The 21797-nt window shown below is 38.4% G+C and overlaps 1 long non-coding RNA gene across 2 annotated transcripts; it reads left to right on the forward strand.

Annotated features, from left to right (window-relative positions):
• The first annotated feature begins 1763 nt into the window (after nt 1–1763).
• On the forward strand, nt 1764–21129 carry LOC102554215 (uncharacterized). 2 transcript variants are annotated; one of them, XR_015655467.1, is made up of 3 exons: nt 1764–1852; nt 8443–8853; nt 21045–21129. It is a non-coding gene; the product is annotated as an uncharacterized LOC102554215 (long non-coding RNA). The 2 variants fall into 2 exon arrangements; XR_015655466.1 differs by lacking the exon at nt 21045–21129 and having other exon boundaries at nt 8443–8960.
• Nucleotides 21130–21797: the final 668 nt, after the last annotated feature.

Genomic DNA, 21797 nt, shown 5'->3' on the forward strand with positions numbered 1-21797 from the left:
TAATCAATGGAACCCATGCTTAGGGAAGGAAGTAACCGATTACATCTGTGAAAGCTTAAGTAAGAACTAGTTCTTAGAAACTGAGTTTAGGGGCCTGCATTCTAGGTACAGTCAAGCTACAGTTACCTTAGCTGTCAATGTAGTCAGAAATCTGAAGAAGAATAAACTATAATCTACCATTCATGTATTATTTGAAAAATGACAGAGTCCATCAGCCAACCGTTTCCTGTGGTCTCTGGGGTCTTCATGACAACTTGGGCAAAGTCAGTGTGACTGTCAGACCCAGAAGACGAACAGCCTTTTTCTCTGTGGAATACCTGGGACATGAGAAATGATTTACCTAGATTTAGATAAATCATTTGACTCTAAGGGTATCCAGTTTTGTCCACTGTATTTCTCAGTGATAATCATATCATAACACAGGCAGATTATTGAAGCTGTGCTCATATATTTTGAGACCTTGTGCAGTAAATTTGTTAAAGGCTTTGTGAGTTTCTGTCTGTCATAAACTTAAATATATTAATAATTAATATATTTCTGACAAGATTGAGGGCTATACCTATTGGTTACATCTGAATAGAGCACACCATAATTCAATGGCAGTAGCAAAAAATCATCATCGATCAAGACAGGATAGGAATGAAAATCTTAAGTGTCTTTGACATGTTGTATAAGTAGAGAAAAACAGGTTTGTTTTTTTTTTTTTCTCGAGGCTGAAGCGGCCCCAAACAGAACTACAATTTTGCTCAGAAGGCAGGGACCAAATAGGGGAAGGCAGGGCCAAAGCTGCCTTTCTCCTGGCTTTGAGCCAAATAGGTAGGCTGGGCCCAGTGGCAGCTTTGGGAGGCAGAGTGCAGGAGAGAGAGAGAGAGAGAGAGAGAGAGAGAGAGAGAGAGAGAGAGAGAGAGAGAGAGAGAATAGAGCATGCACAAGTGCAGGGCAACAGGTGGATGCCGGCCTGGGAAAGCAAGTCTGACAAACAAGAGTCCCTGTCAGGACACAAGAGGAGGGGCCAGACCTGCTTTTCATGCTATGAACCAGTGGCTGTAGCAGCTGCAGCAGCAATAAGGGAGGCAGCAGGGAGAAGCCTATGCTACAATAGCTAGCAAGAGAGTGTTGGATCTCCGTGTAGTAGCAGGGGGGATGCAAACCTGCAAAGTTTCTAAGTTCGAGACTCCACACCATAATGTGTTTATAAAAAGATAAAGATAAAGAGAGGGGGGATATGTTCAGTAAATGTATGGCAAAGTATGGAGGAAGGGGGTGCTTCAGGGGGCCCATGTTGAGACATCCCTTCCCCATAAGTGACCAGCTACATGATGGTATAATATAGAATAGAGTTTATTCAGGGCATGGAGAGGGGAGTCAAAAGGGTAATAGAGGGAGAGAAAGGCAGAGAGATAAAGAGAGACAGAGAGAGAGACAAAGAGAGACACAGAGAGAGAGAGACAGAGAGAGAGACAGAGAGAGAGACAGAGAGAGAGAAGAAGAAGAAGAAGAAGAAGAAGAAGAAGAAGAAGAAGAAGAAGAAGAAGAAGAAGTAGTAATAGTAGTAGTAGAGGAGTAGAGGAGTAGAGGAGTAGATGCTGGCCGTGAGCACAAGGAGAGAAATGGGAGACGGGAATGGGGAGGGAGGGCAAGAGCAAGAGAGCAAGAGAGCAAGAGAGAGGGGAGGGCGTAAGAGCCCCTTTTACAGTGAGTCAGGCCTACTTGGCTGTTGCCAGGTTACTGTGGGGTAGAGTGTACACAGAATGCAAACAATAATCACTAATGTTTTGACTCTTTAAAGGAAGAAAGCTGAGAGCGTGCACTGCATATTTAAGAATCGTTGGATGTTTACCACACACTCCAGGTAGAAATTACAAATCTATGGGAAAAGGAAGGGAATCTGAGATGACTTAACAATGCCTCATATTTAATGTCAGGAATAATCTATTAGAAGCAAAAGAAAAAGACAGTAGAAGTACCATAGTGTTGTTCTTTGAAAACCTTGGAACTTTGAAAATCTTGATGCAAGGTACCATAGCAGCTTTTCCAAGAAAGGCTGGTTTACTTCTTTATGAGGATGTTCAACTATATAGTATCTTTTTATTTTACTTCTGGTATCTGTTTACTTAATATCAAAACATCTAAAATTAAATTATGCAATATGCTACATATTAAAGGAAAACATTTCGCCAGGAGTTCCTTTACAGCTCTTGTCATTAAGCAGTAAGTCTGAGTTTTATATTTCTTACTTGGTTTATATTTCTTTAACCAACAGGTAAGAGCAGAAGTATTAGGAATGTGAATAAAGAAAAAAAGATCTGTTATGAGGCATGAAGAAACTGCTTACAGAAGCTAGTCCATGGCGAGACACCTTGGAGAGAGGGATTATAAAGACAGATGTTATGGGCCTTTGCTTATATGCGTAACCTAGATTTACCTATATACGCACATGTGCATAATGAGTAAATGAAGGTAGAAAGATAGAAGTCTAATACTTAAGGGGAAGTTGAGCAGCAGCAGGGGGGAAGAAAGAAAGTAACAAGGAATGATTATTGAGGGGAGGGGTATGTGGGTATAAAAATACCATGTCGAAGTGTATTCTGTTAGACAATGAATACACTATAAAAGCGTATAGAGGTTCAAGAGAGCATCCTCCTTACATAATGGCCTCTGTCTTTTGGGTTACCATATTTTTCTACTTTCTTTCTCCATAGGCACCTTGGCTTTTCTTATTCTTTCTTTTCTCTTCACCTCTACTAAATATTTGATTCAAAGCTTTTACCAACAAAACTGTACCACATGTATGGGGTTACTTGGTGATTTAAATCAGTTTGCACTTGGTGAAGAAATTAGCACTCTGAGGATGGGGTATTAAGAATTTTGAATAACCAAACTAGATGTATTAGGACAAATAAAAATTATGTAAAATGTTTGCAGAACTCTACAGAACTGTAGACATGTTATACTTCTGGTTGGACGATTCCTCTGACAGAGATGTCTGGGTCACACCAGTGTTGTGTGAGCCTTTCCACCCATGACAACTATATTGAGCAACTATAGAAACACAGAAGACAAACAGCAGTTCTCTCTGTGCTTGCCCTGACTGTACCCATATAAAAGCTATGAAGTTTCTATCACTCTATTGTAAATGTTCCCTTCTATTGAATTTGCAAAATATATTCTATTTCTTAAATTTTTATTAAAATCACAAAAGACTATGTTATGACTTAAATGTTCCAAACTAAGATATTTTTACATGAATATTGTCATCTTATAATCTGGTCTCAGGTGAATAAATTAAGTTTTATTTTGCAGGAGTGCCAGACCAAATATAATGGAGTTTTTCCCTTCCGAAGATAATTTCTATGAATGCAGAAATATTTTAAGCATTATCTATGTGACCACTTCTCTTTGTTCTGCATGGCAACTACATTTAAATATATTCTGTATACTCTTTAAATGAGGCCTTCAGACTCAAACACAACCACTAAATAATGCAAACAGAATCAGACATAAACAGTCTAGTTTCAGGATCCAAACCCTGTATGACAGTCTTTTAATAAGATCCAGGTGTTCCTGGGAATAAATGTATGTCAGCCCCATCTCAAGATACAGTAGCAGAGTATCTTCAAAGAAAACTAAAACTCAAACGAAAAGTTTGTGCTAAAGTCACTTAATTAGCAATTTAAAGTTCTGCAACACAAATTGGATTATAATACATCCCAGTGGGAAGTCTTGCTTCCATGCATCAGAGACAGTAGTCACAGTTTCTAGTGGGTGGGGTGTCTGCATGCAGAACAGCAGGGGCATGGGTTGGTACCAGTGAATGGCCTGCTGTTGTTGTAAGTCATCCAGTTACAGAGAATTAATCTGGGCTCTAAAGTTCACTAGCTGGGTGATGCTTAAAAATCAGACCACTAAGCTCCAGTTCCTCCTGTGAGAACAATCTGGGAATTAATTGTCTGCTAAATCTCTACTATGTGGTGGGCTCCATGAATACTCTACACACAGTACTTCATCTGACTACCAATGTTACCTCCAAGTTACAACATGAGAGCTTAAGGTTCAAAGATGTTATATAGCTTGACAGGAGACCAGGGCGATTAGGAAGAATTCCAATCCAGTTCCAATTGCTGTTTAATCTCTCTTTTTCTGAGCTGAGCAATGGTGCCCCCTAATCCCAGTACTCTGGAGGCAGAGACAGCGTGATCTCTGTGAGTTTGAGACCAGCCTGGTCTACAGTGTTAGTTGCATTTCCATAAAAGGGTAGGCTCACAAATTCTGCATGAAATATTTGCAAGCAGAATTCTGGAGACCATTAAAAATGTCACAAACCATAATCAAGTTGGTTTTATCCTAATGATCATCCAACATATGAAAATCTGTAATTATGGAAAACATAAATAACACCTATGAATATGTATCACATGATCATAATAAATAAAAATAGGCCTCTAAGAAAGACCAGTACTGGGGCTGGGGATTTAGCTCAGTGGTAAAGCGCTTACCTAGGAAGCGCAAGGCCCTGGGTTCGGTCCCCAGCTCCGAAAAAAAAATGGTTGTTCTTGTCCAAACCCAGGACATTGAACTGCCTGAGGATCCAGCTATACCTCTCTTGGGCATATACCCAAAAGATGCCTCAACATATAAAAGAGACACGTGCTCCACTATGTTCATTGCAGCCTTATTTATAATAGCCAGAAGCTGGAAAGAACCCAGATGCCCTTCAACAGAGGAATGGATACAGAAAATGTGGTACATCTACACAATGGAATATTACTCAGCTATCAAAAACAACGACTTTATGAAATTCGTAGGCAAATGGTTGGAACTGGAAAATATCATCCTGAGTGAGCTAACCCAAACACAGAAAGACATACATGGTATGCACTCACTGATAAGTGGCTATTAGCCCAAATGCTTGAATTACCCTAAATGCCTAGAACAAATGAAACTCAAGACAGATGATCAAAATGTGAATGGTTCACTCCTTCTTTAAAAGGGGAACAAGAATACCCTTGGCAGGGAAGAGAGAGGCAAAGATTAAAACAGAGACTGAAGGAACACCCATTCAGAGTCTGCCCCACATGTGGCCCATGCATATACAGCCATCCAATTAGACAGATGGATGAAGCAAAGAAGTGCAGACCGACAGGAGCCGGATGTAGATCGCTCCTGAGAGATACAGCCAGAATACAGCAAATACAGAGGCGAATACCAGCAGCAAACCACTGAACTGAGAATAGGACCCCCGTTGAAGGAATCAGAGAAAGAACTGGAAGAGCTTGAAGGGGCTCGAGACCCCATATGTACAACAATGCCAAGCAACCAGAGCTTCCAGGGACTAAGCCACTACCTAAAGACTATACATGGACTGACCCTGGACTCTGACCTCATAGGTAGCAATGAATATCCTAGTAAGAGCACCAGTGGAAGGGGAAGCCCTGGGTCCTGCTAAGACTGAACCCCCAGTGAACTAGACTGTTGGGGGGAGGGGGACAATGGGGGGAGGGTGGGGAGGGGAACACCGATAAGAAAGGGGAGGGGGGAGGGGGATGTTTGCCCGGAAACTGGGAAAGGGAATAACACTCGAAATGTATATAAGAAATACTCAAGTTAATAAAAAAAAAAAAAAAAGAAAGAAAGAAAGACCAGTACTTCTTCACAATAAAGTCCTGAAGGAAAGGATGGAAAGCACATGTCTCAAGATAATAAGAGCTGTATATGGTGAACATTTTTAGTCAGAGGGAAATGAACTGAAGTAGTTATCTCTTCAGTTAGAAGAACTGAATTTCAGTCAGAAATTAAGAACAAGACAAATGGTGCGCTCCATTTGCACTTCTCTCCATGGTCTGGTCTTAGCTGTAGCAATGAGTCAAAGGAAAGAATTAAAAGAGTCTCCTATACTCAATGTCCCTAAGAGCTCAGCCAGAAAGTCCTTAGGCCTGATAAATACTTCATATCAAGAAGCATGATGCAAAGTCATGCATAACCATCAGAAGCCCCTCTATATGCTAGTCATGAACTTTGCCATGAAGAAATCAGGAAAAGAATCTCATTCCCAGTATCTTCAAAAATTTAAATATCTGCGATTAAGCCTATGCACAAGGTGAAAGACCTTTGCAGTGAAAAAATTTAAGATACTGAAAAATGAAATTGAAGAAAGGGAAAAAAAACAGAATACAGACATAAGTCCTATTCTACTTCTTTGGCAGAATTAATATTGTTTAAATGGCTTTATTGCCAAAGGCAATATACATAGTGAATGGAATTCATAAAAATTTCAATGAGATTATTTACTGTGGCAAAAAATCCTAAAGCTTATGTGAAAACAGAAACAATTGAATAGCCAAGAAAATCCCGATCAAAAAGCACAATGTTGGACACATCATATTATGTGGTTTCAAATTTTGCTGGAGACCTGAGAGGAAAACTGTATGGTTCTGCCACAAAGGTAAGTATGAAGACCAGAAATAAAAATCAAATAGGATATAGGAATAGAAATGGAGGGCCCAGAAATAAACTCACAAGATAATAGCCATATAAATTTTGACAAAAGTGTCAAAAACTTGCATTGTTGAAAAAATAGGAATTTTAAAACCAGGACTTGGGAAAACAGAATGTCCATATGTAAGGAATGAAAATAGATCCATGTCTCCCACCATGTCCAACAGTCAACTCAATATGGCCTTTATGTGATAACTGTCACCTTGAAGTCACTAGAGGGAAACATAGGTAAAACTCTTAATATCATATAGACATAAATCAGGAGTTTCTGTTTAGTACAAAGATTTATCCCAAGAACTGGCAAATGGTTTCCACGAAACTAAAAGGCTTTTTCAGTCAACCATTAGACTGAGCACGGGGACGCCAATAAAGGAGTTAGGGGAAGGACTGAAGAAGCTGAAGGGGTTTTCAATGCCATAGTAAAAACAATATCAAACAACCAGATACCCCAGAGCTCCCAGAGACTAAACCACCAACCAAAGAATTCACTTGGACAGACCCATAGCTCCAGCTGTATATGTAGCAGAGGATGGCCTTGTGGGGCATCAATAGGAGGAGAGACCTTGGTCCTGTGAAGGCTAGTTGCCCCAGCATAGGAGAATGCCAGGGCAGTGAGGTAGGAGTGGGTAGGTAAGGGAACACCTCATAGAAGCAGGGGGAGGGGAATGAAATAGGAGGTTTGGGGAAGAGAAACTCGGAAGGGGGATAACATTTGAAATGTTAAATAAAATAACTAATAAAATTATTTTAAAGGCTTTTGTGTAACAAAAGCAGCAGTGTGAAAAAATAGTGCTCTGAATGGTAAGAATTACTGTGAAACATATAAAATAATAGATTCACATTGAGAATGTATGAGGAACAAAAACAGTCTAATGAACTGAATAGAAATTCTCAAAGAAGAAATATAAGTAGCTAGTAAATATTTTAAAAGGTGTTCCACATACTTAGAAGTCAAGGAAACATAAATAAAATCTGTTTTCAGATTTTAATATAGGTCCAGTCGTAATAGGAGGGAGGGTAAATTAGTATAGCCACTATGGAAGGTAGTGTAGACATTCCTCAGAGAGCCAAACCTAGACCTGGCTATGAGTCCCAGGTGAGTATCTGAAAGATTTTAAGTCCATTACCACAAAAGTACACATAAAATGATAAAGTCATGAAAGGATGAAAAAAAAGCATGAAACTAGAGATCGTTGTGTTAAGAGAAATAAGCAAGATTCATCAAGACAGATACCACATTTTCTCTCATAGGCAGAATCTAGATTTAAATATAGGTGTACATCATCCTGTGACGCAGTGTATGTGTGTATATGTGTGTTCCCTGAAAAGAGAAACATATTCATAATAAAACAGTAAAAAAGATATTAAGTGAGGCCCAAAGGAGGTATAAAGAAAAGGGAAGTGGGATTCCTTTGACCTAACTAGGAAGGAAACACGCTTCGATGTTGAAGAAAGAGGTCAGCAGAAGAAGAACAGGAGGACTGGGGAGAATGGTGGGTGAGAGATGAACAATGAATAATGTTGATGAATATCATGCATGTATGAAATTCTATGAAGATAACAATTCCCACCATAGAATAATTTTAGAGATATCGATCTAACATCCTTCTGCAATACATGCATAATTCCACAGTATGCATAATAACAAATATTGTAAACATTAGACAGTCCACCTGAATTATATAAACCAAATAAATTCATTTTGATTTTTATAAACCTGCTCTGTGTGTGTGTGTGTGTGTGTGTGTGTGTGTGTGTGTGTGTGTGCAATGTTTCTGTGATAGAAAACTGGGAAATGAAATAACCTGATCTGTAATCGCCTTCGGGTAGATTTGATCTAAAATGTAGACTACATCACTAGCATATACATTTAGCTAAAGTCTCCTCGGCTGTTTCCAACAGCATAATCACTTCTCTCCCTTTTGTTTCTTGTCTCATCCTTCTCAGTGGGACAAATATTAATCAAGCAATCAAGAAAGGACCCTGAAACATGAGAGAAGAATAGAACTTGACATGTGATCGTTCAATATAATTGAATAGTCAAGATTCCTACAAAGATATAGTCACACAGACAGTATTCTAAAAATATTGTGTAAAGAGAATCATGTCTTCAAAGAGGGAATTGCATGGTGGTTTTCATACTGATGTGCTGTGGCAAGAATAAAGTAAGAACTGAGGGAGGAGGAGAACAGGCAGGAAGAAGAGAACAACTGGAAGTTCCTGAAGTCAAGATAAAATACACCATGTACTCCAGCATCCAAGGACTGTATCTACGAGGCCCATGTACCCAGGGTCATGGACACTTACTTTCTGAGGTTCTCCTAAGCAACCACTATTAGAACGCACACAAGATTTGGGGTAAAGATGATTTTTTTGCTCTTTTTTAAAAATTTCTGCAGGAAGATATGTAATATTTAATGTCACATATAATTACATGGTAAATAAAAAAGGGTATGATCTATGCACATTTGGTTGCTGTTAAAATTCCATATAATAAGAACACAAAAAGCTTTGTTCAGAAGTAAAACCAAACTAAACAGACAATAAACAGGAAACCAATAGAGATTATTACTTTCCAAAGGCTGGTATACTGGAGAAATTATATATGTGTGCCTAGCATCCATTTAGAAATATACAATATACAAATTGCACCATGGAGACCCTTCTCTTTTATTTTAAGGTTTATTTAATGTACTATGCTTGGCTAATTGGAATCTTTCATGGGAGTAATTGATTTAAAGATGTCACTAGCACCCAAGTTAATGAAAGTAAAATATTTTGTTTTTCTGATTAGCTAAAAGCCTGGAATTATACATACACACACTATTTTTAATCTAGCCATTGTCTCCTGTGCTTGTTCCTCCCTCCCACAGTTCCTCATCTAGCTTCTTATCCCTTCTCTGAGAGGATGCTCCCCCATCACCAGGCCTCCCCTTTCCCTGGGGTCTCAAGTCTCTCCAGGATTAGGCACATTTTCTCTAACTGAGACCAGATCAGGCAGTCCTCTGCTATATACGTGTGCGGAGACACAGACGAGCTCATATATGCTGTATGGTTGGTGGCTCAGTGTCTGAACTCCCAGGGGTCCGAGTTAGTTGAGACTGCTGGTCTTCCTATGGAGTCACACTCCTCTGCTTCTTCCTTCCTTCCCCTTAGTCAGCCATAGGTGTCTCTGATGTTAGTCCAGTTCTTGGGTATAAGTATTTGCATCTGTCTCAAGTCAGCTGTGGGTTAGGCTTCTCGGAGGAGAGCCATTATAGCCTCCTGCCTGCAAGCACATCCTAGCATCAGTAACAGCGTCAGGCCTTGGTATATCCCCACAATGTGGATCCCCAGTTTGGCTGGTCACTGTACCACCTTATGGGGGATTCATCAGCCCTATCTTCAAGTTGTACTGCAGAGCAATACTGATAAAAAACCACATGGTATTGATACAGAAACAGGGAAGTTGGCCAATGGAATAAAATTGAAGACCCAGAGAAAAGACCACACACTTATGGACACTTGATCTTTGACAAAGAAGCCAAAAATATACAATGGAAAAAGAAAGCATCTTCAATAAATGATTCTGGTCTAACTGGCAATTTGTATGTAGAAAAATAACAATAGATCCATATTTGTCACCTTGCACAAAACTCAAGTCCAACTAGATCACGGACCTCAACATGAAGCCAGATACACTGAATTTAACAGAAGAGAAAGTGGGAAAGAACCTCAAACTCATTGGCACATGGTGAAATTTCCTAAACAGAACTTCAATGACTCAGGCTCTAAGATCAACAATTGATAAATGGGACCTCATGAAACTGAAAAGCTTCTGTAAGACAAAAGCACAATCAATAGGACAAATTGGCAACCTAGAAAATGAAAACAAAACTTCACTAACCCCACATGCGACAGAGAGCTAATATTCAAACTATATCAGGAACTCAAGAAACTAACCTTCAAAATTCCAAATAAGTCAATTAAAAATGAGGTACAGAGCTAAACAGAGAATTCATAACAGAGCAATTTCCAGTGGCCAAGAAGAACTTAAGAAATATTCAAAGTCCTTAGTCATCAGGAAAATGCAAACCAAAACCACCCGAGATTCCACTTCACACCAGTCAGAATGGCTAAGATCAAAAACTCAGAAGACAGCACATGCTGACGAGGATGTGGAGAAAGAGGACCACTCCTCCATTGCTGGTGGGATTGCAAACTGGTGAAACCTCTCTGGAACTCAATCTGGCAGTTCCTCAGAATATTGGAAATAGATCTACCAGAAGGTGCAGCTATAGCATTCTTGGGCATATGCCCAAAAGATGTGCCACAATAGGAGAGACACACATGCTCCATGACGTTAATAGTGACCTTATTTGCTTCAGCTAGAAGCTGAAATCAGCCCAGATGTCCCACAACAGAAAAATGGATAGAGAAAATGTGGTTTAGTACACAATGGAATACTATTCAGCTATTAAGAAGTCAGCGTCATGAGTTTTGCAGGCAAATGGATGAAACTCAACAATATCATCTTGAGTGAGGTAATTCAGACACAAAAAGGATAGGCTTGGTATGTACTCACTAATAAGTGGATATTAGCCCAAAATAGAGAATACCTAGGATAACAAGTAGTAAGGCCAGGTGAGGATGCTTACTTAGTAGAGGGAAGAAAATAATCACAGGATGTAGAGGAAGGGAGGGATTTAGGCGGGAGAGGGGAAAAGGTGAACAAGATCAGGAATGGGGGAATGGACCGGAGAGGAGCCCAGAGGGCCAGCAGAATGAATGGAAATACGCAACCTCAGAGGATGGGAGGTGGGGAGACTCTCTAGAAAGTACCAGAGACCTGGGAGGTGAGAGACACTCAGGACTCAATGAGAGTGACCTTAGGTGAAATGCCCAACAGTGGGGAGAGGGAACTCACAGAGTCCACTTCCAGTAAATAGGCAGATGGTGTTACCAACCCACAGTAAAAATTTCTGACCCAGAAGTGTTTCTTTGTGAAAGAACTGCAGGGACAAAAATGGAGAAGAGACTGAGGGGAAACCCTCTTAAGAATATAATCTTGTGTTCTTGTATAATCTCAGTCCTCAGGGGTGATACAGAGGCAGGAAGATCACTGCTGCGTTAGACCAGATGGTCAACACAGCACCAACAGGTCAAAAAGTAAAGACAGAAGGGAGAGATGAAGACAGGAGCCAATTCCAATGACAGGATTTTATGATCTCAACATATCTGTGAATAAATTAAACTCCAATAATGATGCTTTCATTTCTCTAGCTTCTAGAGGGGTAGGTGCAAATGAGATTCCCTTTAGCTTAAGTCTTTTCCCATTAGGCTGTATTCAACTGAAAAGTAGGAAATTCACAAGAATAAGAGGTGAACATCTTGCTCTCAGGAATGAAAACAGAGCTAACAGTGTTAGCCCCATGTGAATAAAGAATCAACCTTTCTATCAAATAAAAGTCCCGTATATGTCAAAAGCTATCACCAATGCCTCAGAACAACATGGCGTGTTTAGTTTTATAAGACATCTAACCAAAATCAAGAAACCCTTTATTCCTCTGTGTTGGCTCATCAGCTCTAAACTGATATTGTTTGTGCTGATAGATATCGCTTGGGACTGCTTCATGCTTGTTTTGTCTCAGACAAGGGATTTTCTCTTCCTGCAGTTTCGCTTGTATCATTGGCATGGCAACAGCATTAGAGATGGATTCCTATGATTCCCCTTTTTTTGAAGCTTCTGAAAGGGTAGCTGCCACATAGTAACTACTGGTCAGAAGACAACTGATCGTGGACTTAATAGTTCATGTAAATTATAGATGGATTGTTTTAATAGCCTTCTTCATCAGACTCTCTTTCATCATAGGACAAGGAAATGTTTTTTTAAGGAGACAAGATAAAGGCATGGCTATGTAAGGTTCTGCATGAGAGTTTAGCTAGAAATTAATATTGACCTGGAAACCTGCCACGCTAATGATGTTGGTTTAAAATAAATAAATAAATGAATAAATAGTAAATAAAATGAGTAGAGATGATAATTGAATATATACTGCTATCGAATAGAAGTTTTAATGTTAATAAATCATCCTGAGTTACTTTGAGTGCTATTAAATAATTTGTAGCTCTTAAAATAGTCAGATCAGCATTTTTGTGACAATAAAACCAATACAAGCTAAAGTTTCAGCTCATGGTGGGGCCAAGAACTTGACATTGTTAATAGAAAGGGTAATTTTTCAAAAGGGCCAGAAAACGAAGCAGAATTTAGTGGTTAATTTTTTTTTGTATTGACCTCAGCTTCGTGTACCCAATCCAGTTATGATGTGTTCATTGCAAATAAATCAACAAACTAAAATAAAGCCTAAAAATTATCAGTGCAATGCCAATTGAGTTTATTTCAAGTAATTATTTCAAGTATCATTACTGGTTATCAGTAACGTATACATTGTTGTGGCAGTTGCCTGGTTTCTGTGAAAGTTGATGTGAGATAAGGTTATACTGGTCACAGGTACAGAACAGCAGAGAATTTTATTGAATCCACCCAAAACACCATCCTACAGTGAATGGAACCGTGATCTGTTATTAATCTTTATTGCTCCTCTAGCTTAGATAGTGTGTGTCAGCCAGGTTAGCAAAGTGTAGCTCCCCATCCCTCTTAAAGGCAAGCTCCCCAGGTAGACATGCAGGAGATAAACAGAGGCCCAGGAGAGGTGTGTATGCACTGACCATGTGCTCACAACTTCGCTGAGTCTATGAGTTTCTTCCCCATTCAGCACATTCCACTGGTCCGTACTTTATGATCCTTCAAGTGTCCTGTCAAGTATGTGGCATCCCTGTCAGTAGACAAAGAAACATTGGTCTTTTGTGATGATGCTTCCTAGATGTTAAGCCCTGGAAGCTTTGTTAGGAGACAGGAGTTTGTAGTTCACATGAGATTCCCTTTGCTTGCCGATAGGGACCCAAAGGCTTCTCCTAACCCAATCACTTCATGACTGTTTCTTTCTCTAAATGCCCATAACACACAACCTCCTGCTTTCGTAGCTGCTAGCTTTTCTTAGTGTTGAACAAAGAGCAGTCATATCCCTGCCAGTTTCCTCAACACATTTAATTATGCTACCATCCCTTAAGCCACAGGGACTTCATTCTTCTCACCCTACCTTCATGTAACCACTTGGTAAGAATGAGCACTTCTAACATTGAGACATACTTTTCCATCATTCATAATCTCATGTTACACTCAGGAGTTTCCTTCCTCAGCTCTCTGCTTTCAGTGTCTTAACTGTACTTTGGACTACATCATGAATTTTTACAAATACAATTGTGCAAGCATTCATTTCAGAAAGATTTCCTGTTTCCTAATAACCTACAAACATGTCTCCTAGTTCCTTCGACCTCCCCTTATGTCTGCGGTGTTTCGTATGGAACCCAGGCAATACACAATGTTTAGAGCATATAACTGTGAGTCTTTTATTCCATGGGATAAAGGACAGGGAGATCACTGGGCTTTTGTATATATACATTCTCATCATGATATTGCACGGTGAATTACTTTGATACTTTCTAATGTTTGACGTCCATTATCCTTGAATAAGTATAATAGAGGTGTATCAAGTCTATCAATGAGGCGATGAGAAAACAGGAAATATATTACGTGTCACTTCTTAAGTGGTGACAAATATTTTACCCTAGATATGCACATGAGATAGATCAGTGTGGTATGCAGAGGGGATGACTTTATGTATAATCAAGTCCATTCTTTGTCATTTGCTTTACTGAGACCAAGTCACTGTCAATAAGAAAGAAGTAGTCTATAAAGAGTTTGGATCACGGTATTCCATGAGATTCTGAAAATCCATTTCCTCTCTAGTTTTGGTCCAGGTTCCCATTGTTATGTGCCTGCCAACTGGGTTTGCTCCAAATCCCTCCGAGTAATCTGTTCCTACTAAATTTACCATAGATCTAGCACATCTCAAACACAAATAATTTCTGCCTTGACACTTCCTTTCCTTTGATATGAATAGCACCATTAACAAATATTGAATCCAAACCGATTTCACAATGTTTACCACATGCTCAGCCTCGTTTTAGCATCAAACCTATCAAGTGATATAAAATGTATTCCCTGCCTTACACTTATGACCATGTTTCTAAGTCCTGGCAAACCTTGGCTGAGAATTGTAAACTTGAGCTTCTCTCTCTCTCTCTCTCTCTCTCTCTCTCTCTCTCTCTCTCTCTCTTTCTCACTAAATGTTCCTTACTACTGCCATATTTCCACATTCTTCAATTCTCTCTGTGCACAAAGTTTTATTTACAAAGGTCTTAGGTCTAAATTAAACCATCTGTGCATAAGTCTGTTCAATAATGTTAGTATGAGACTGGCAAACCCATTATCCTTTAACTTTTCCTCAAGTTTTGATGTTTCTTAAATCAATGTAAAAAAATGATGCCCTTACAGCAATAACTATGAGTTCCAAGAGCTAAAACCAGGACAGAGGAAGGTCACAGGAGGTTGTAAGGTGCAAGCAAATGTGAGAAAAAGCTATAAGTGCGTAAGGCTTATGTCATTAATCAGCACACAAACTTCTAAGCAGTCAGACAGTGTCAGGCATCAAACCATATTCCAGCACACACAGCCTGTGCAAAAGCAAGCACAGGAACAGACATGGACAAGCATCTGGGCTGCGGGTACTCACACAGACTGACATAGGCTGGCCAGCAACAGCAAAAGACAAGGACCAAAGGCAATGGCAAAAGCATGTACTTCTGTTCACCAGGCTATGCTCACACAAGAGTAACAATTTGTCAGGGTTAGAAATGTATGTAAAATACATATTAGAAACATATAAATATAAGCATATATATGTATATATACACATTCTCTCTCTCTTTCTCTCTCTCTCTCTCTCTCTCTCACACACACACACACACACACACGCACACGCACAAACACACGTGCATGCATGTAGACACACGCACTTTTGGGTTCTCTGGACAGGCCCTGTCAGCCATCACTAGCTGATTCATACTAAATATTAGTGCCATGCACTCTAAATATGAATGGGAACTTGCATCATTCTACTCCCTACAATATCCCTCTTCAAAGATGATGTTTTACATGGTGGACAGTTTTTGAAAACAAATAGTCACTAGAAATTACATAATTCTTATCTCATATTGCATACTTCCTCACAAACTTTATTTTCATTGGCTCTAATCCTATTAACAGCTTGATGTAATAAATAAAGAAAAGATATGTGTGTGCATATGTCCATATGTGTGTACATATATATGCATGTGTGTGAGTGCATGTGCACTTGTGTGTATTTCACAAATCTCTTCAACTTTAGGACATCCCCCATTTTCAGTTGAAGTTCTGACGCAGTTCCTATGTCTAATAAAATTTAACATGCTCTTCTGATCCACAAATAAGTGCGAGTTCCTATCCTGAAATGCAGGGCATTTGTCTTCTAACCCTCATCTTTCTTCATCATCTTCTGTCTTGTATTCTAACTCTGCCACTTCTAGAGCAACTCATATCTATTTTACTTCCCTAAGGAAAAAGTATGGTTACTCCAGGGGATCAGATACAAGATATTAACTAGGAGATTATCTGTGCCTTGATTAAAGACCCCATTTGCTGAAAAATGCAGAATGTCACTTATATTAAAAATAGGTGGCACAAGTGGGTCACAGCCCACTTTTTTGTCACTGCACCATTTTTTGTCAGTTATCCACCTACTCATCTTATGATTGTACCCACACTTGCCAATTCTCTCTCATATCTTTTTCTCTCCCTTGCATACATGGGAAGTACATATATGCCATGGGCACCTACACTGATATAGGAATCATTGCAAATAAATCAACCAAGTTTTATAATTCATCCCATGTGTATATGTGTGTATGAGAAAGAAAGGGCTTAATAGAGAAAAAGGAATATTTCTATTCCTTGAGAAAAGTGTGTGTGTGATACCAAATACATTTTGTTAATGTTATTTCCATTAATTAACCTCTCTTCTTTTCTTTTCTTTTCCACTGAAAGCCTTATCCTTCCCAAGAAGCCTCCCTTCTGATTTCAGAGGTTTTTTTTATCCCCTGTGACCTTCTGAGTTTAATTGTAGTAGCCTGCAAAAGAATAAGTGAAGGAATAAATTATGAAAACATGGGTTACTAATCAATGACTATACCACTAAATCTAATAATTACCTTTCCCAGTAGTCAGCCTTTTCCTCTACTCTCTCCTGTCCTGTATCTCCATGGTCCCAGTTATGTTCAAACCTCGCAGTTTAAACTTTCTTGGTAGAGAATAGTTTCTTGAGTCCAGTGAAATCCAATCTTTGGTTAACTCAAATCCTGAAGGCTTCAGCTTCCAGCCTGTGTTTGCCAACATAGGACTAGAATCTTTCAGCCTCTGAGATTTTCTGCTGAATAAGCTCACCCTTTCTAGTTCTGTCTGAATTCTGGGTGACTGGTTCAACTCAGCTGTTCTAGCTCAAAACTTCTCTCCAAGCTGACTGAACTGAATGGAACTGCCCTGCCCTGAAATGAACTGAACTCAAATGACTTACACTAACTGAGCTACCCTCCCTCCCTGACTCATGCTGTGCTGGTCTTAAGTAGTCTCTCCTTTCTATCTCTTCCTATGAGAGTTGAGTGTATACTAACACTTATCTATCTGTCAAATCTTTCTCTGATTCCGCCCTTTGCTTGTCTCTCAATTAAAATCAACTTTAGACATGGCTGCTTCCTTCTACAAACTAATTTTACCTTCATTCCTTGGGATTAAAGGTGTGTACTAAATAAGGGCAGGGTCTGTCTGTATTTCAGCCAGAGGGATTAATGGTGGATCATTCCAGTTGGATCACAAAGACTTAGAAATTATTAGGATGGGATCCCTTGCGAGAGCAGCCATGTCGCTGGATTAAAATCTCTCTACAGTACAGTACTTCATTCACTTATTCTGAGAATTTAACATCTTGTGACTGAGAAAGGTCAAATGTAGCAATAATCTACAGGTATAAAGATCGCAGCAGTAAATATACCACGACAAAAGACAAATACCTAAAAACAAGTTCCTGACTTCATTCTTTTAACAAAACAAAAGTAGCAAGTTCCCCCTTACAGCTTATGAATTCCCCAGGCACAGGGGCTCATGACTAGGCTTTTTATACTAGAAATGAGTTCCCTCCTACAGATGATCATTGGCTACCCCCATAAAAATCATGCCACTATTATAATCAGTTAGGCCATCTTGGCAGGCGATTCATTACTATATCTTGTGGATTTCCCAGGGGATTAGGGAGACTTACGACTTTTCTCTCTGATCATCCTTCATTGCTCTTTCTAGTACACTGAGTGTTATCCAGAAAAGAAAGGAATTCTCGGGCAGTTTCAGCTTAGTTTCTTTCACTACAGTACACAACCCAAGTATGTACTTCCTTTAAGAATTGAGCCATGCAATACAGTTCCTGTGAACAGTCCGGAGCCATGCCAATGGCTTCTTGGGGTTTGAGGACCTCTAGCAACTGTCTGACCAACTCCAGGGAGGTTCCCCATGTCTCTCATTTACCTGAGAGGAGCACTGTGCACCACAGTGCCACTATTTACATTTTCCTTTTAATTGTTAGTTTAATACAGTTAAAAAAGAGTGTTTCTGTGGGACTTTCTCTTTCATCCTCTTCTCTACCCTCTGCTTTCCCCTATGGCCATGAAGAGCATTTGTGAAGTCTAGCCATCTTCTAGCTGAAGTTACAGAACCAGACAACTGTCATGCATTGCAAAGTAGCTCATTCATTTCCATGACAACTCATGATAAAAACAGCATTTATAACTTCAGGTGAAACAAAAATAATAGCAAAAGATGAACTTTTAAAAGCATACTTTTTTCTATTCAACTGCCTTGAAGAATTAAAATACAAAACAGTACGTGACAAAACCTACATACAGAAATTAGCCAGGATTCTTTCAAAACAATGTGGGATTTTATTATAGAAAAGGCCCTGAAGCACTGAAAAGCTATTTAAGATTCAACAATCAAGTAAACAAAATTTGCTCAACACTCTGCATTGTTATTTCAGTAATGAAGGGTTTCAAAGACTCGGGCAGTACTAACATTCTAGGAGGCAGGCGGTCATCTTCAATTTAAGATTTTGGTTAATCTTAGTCCTGGCTTGCCTCACTCCTTACAGATCTCATGTTCTTAAAACCTGCCACTCTGAGTGCAAATCGTGCCTTTTTATGTGACCTCTCCACTCCCAAATAAAATGAGTTCCAAAATTTTCTTCTCGAAATCATTTATTAAACTCTCATTGTACAGGGAAACAAAGAAATCTGGAGGAAGCTGGCTGAATTTGGAAGGAGGATAAATGCAATGAATACCAGTCTTTACTATATTTTCATCACTGATCTCATTCATGAAATTAGTTAAGCAAAACCCATCGAATTACCTAGATTATCACAATATATATTTATATTTTAACAGTGAATAAGCATTTTTCTTGTTGACCTTGTGGTCACTTCTTATTTATAATGCAACTTTTCTGACACCTTTTATAAATAAAGATCTGAAATCAGTGATGTTCTCTCTCTTGTAGTATACAAAGCAAATGATTGAAAAACAGAATCAATTTTGAAATCCTAGTCCTGCAATTTCTCAGCTGTATGTCTTGGGAAAACTAACTGAAACTCTCTGTAGATTTCCTCTCTGTAAAATAAATGTGATTCCCCCCAATCTAGAAGTTGTGTGAAGGAATATGAATTCACTTATAATTCTTCACAGAGCTCAGAGCAACCCAGTGATAGTTGTGGCTGCAATGTTTATTATTTTCCCAATGATGATTTTCTAGCATGTGTATTGGTCCTGACAGAAAGAAAGGTCATTTTCCTAACCTTAGATAGAGATCATTTTGCTAAAAGGCTGTATTTGGAACCTGGAAAAAAAAAACAGAAAAGATAGAAACAAAATTATTTATGGACAATTCTACCACTCAAGTCAGATTTTTGAATGTGAGGTTCAAGTTTTATTACTGGTATGAGATAAGAAACAGCTGCTTGAGATCTGTGACTGTGACCTGGCTGTAGGACATTTGACTGCATGAATTACCTCTTTGTGTTTCTTGGTAGCACAGTGCTTAATGCTGCAGTATTGTAAAGTCATACTTTACAATATATTTATGAAATAATAAGTTGTGGTTGGTAGAGGGTTAGTTAGATCAGTCAACAAGATTCTCAGGCTGTATAACTTCAGTGGTCAACTCAAGTAATCAATAGTTATTATAGTCCATAATAGATTAAATCATCTTTCACTTAACCTAAGTGGATAATTTTCCCACTATTATAAGATTCAATTGTTTAAAGATAAACTGTTTCCTAAAATCGAGCAAGCAAATCTATAAATGAGTTCTGAAACCTTGCTATTTTAACCAGATATAAATATATTTCTTTGTGAAGCAGATTCTGGACTTACAGAATATCCATTTGTATGCTTGGATACTCCACCAAAGAAAAAGCTTCCACACAATTAAACTAAATGTTTAATCCTGCCTCCATATCTACATAATAAACCATACCCCTTCACTGTGGGTCAGTGCAGACCAGTTATGGCTTCTAACAAGTTGTACCTTCAACCTTGATCTCAATTTCCAAATTACAATAATTTTAAGGGGATAGAAAGTTTTCCAATTGTCAAATTGCAAATGGAACCTTAAGAACATGTAGCCTATTTTAGTATGAGCCTTCTATCTCTGTGGAATTAAAGGAAATGGTTCTATCAGTTATGCAGTTCGGAGGTTGACCCAGTACATAATGGCTAATATAATTACTTTTGAGATTGAATAATGTATTTATGCATTAAAAGTCCAAACTATTTTTTCACAGTCCCAGCTAAAGTAGAAGAACGCAATGCCTGTGCTTGTATCTCTTATGCCTGCCAATTTTTACCTCAATCACATGATACTCACTAGAAGTGTGAGCCAACATAACCAGACTCAAATCAGTAAATCATTGTCCTTAATACTGAAATTACTGAAATACTAAAATTGTTGGTAGCAGCAAAACTTGTATCTCTGTTCCTTTTCTAATTATTTTCCAAATTACATATGAAAAAGACTACATTGAGAACCTCCATATCAGCATTGCAATTTACATGTAGATATTTGAATACAATGAACAATATAATGAATGTAAAATATGTTAATAATTGTGCATACATATACTAATGTACATTAAAGAGTATGATATCAATTGATGATTAAAATATCCTTTTTTTAAAATGTCAAATTTATCTGGTCTGAAGATAAATGACTCAGCTCTTCCAGAAGCATATTTGTAAAGTAAATCCAATAGATTTCTGACAGTAATCCATATGAGGAAAAAGTAAGTCGAAAAACAATTTATTGGCTCAAGGAAATTTGAATAATGGTGAAGAATTTGAACAGTTTAAAGTAGAGAATAGTATTGCCTATTCACAACTGCCTTATCCAATTGTCATGAATAGTTGAGTTGATTTGTTAGGGATTCACAATAATCAGTAAAAATATAAATGAACTTAAAAAAAATCTCTCCAACAGAATCAATTGTCTGTGGAAGAGTAAAATATCTTTCCTCAACCTGCATTGGAACGTGTGAGAAGTGGAGGTGAGTATGGAAAATATACGGGCCAGAGAGAAAATGAAGCAGATTGAGTTTTAATGGCCTCTGCAAAAAAGAAATTGAAGAGGAAATAAAGACAAAACAGAATAAGTTCATGAGAACAGATACAATATCTATTTTCATTGACCTATATTCTTGTGACATTTTAATCTGATATTGTAAGCAATGCATGAATAGGATAGAGCAAATTGGAAAGACACAAATATAATGCATTTGATACCATATGAAAATGAAGAGGAACTTGGTCATATTGGATCTACAGTCAGAAGATAGAGGTCAGGTCAATTGTTCCTTTTGAGACAACAAGGATCACAGTCCAGGGAATGGTGACACCCATAATGGGTAATTTTTCTCACCCCAATTAACCTAATCATGAAGCTTGTATTTTCCATTAAATTTTCTATACAGAAGACATATAAAGTATACATTTACATGAGTATTACACCAGATAAATAAGGGTACTTTGACTATCAGTTTGTAACAACAGGCTTCATTTAATTCTGTGTTCTAGTGTACGACTCAGTGACTGAATAGTATCTAATCTTCAAATCCAATCTCAGAGACATTCTTGGAAATGAAAATAAGAAACTGATTCATAAAATATTCAAGAAAAGGTGGTGAATATCTTATGTAACCTACAAAGACAGAAACAACTCTTGATTTGCTGGTAA

The sequence above is a fragment of the Rattus norvegicus genome, chromosome 1, assembly GCF_021556685.1.
Source record: "Rattus norvegicus strain SHRSP/BbbUtx chromosome 1, alternate assembly SHRSP_T2T, whole genome shotgun sequence".
NCBI classification, from domain to species: Eukaryota; Metazoa; Chordata; class Mammalia; order Rodentia; family Muridae; genus Rattus; species Rattus norvegicus.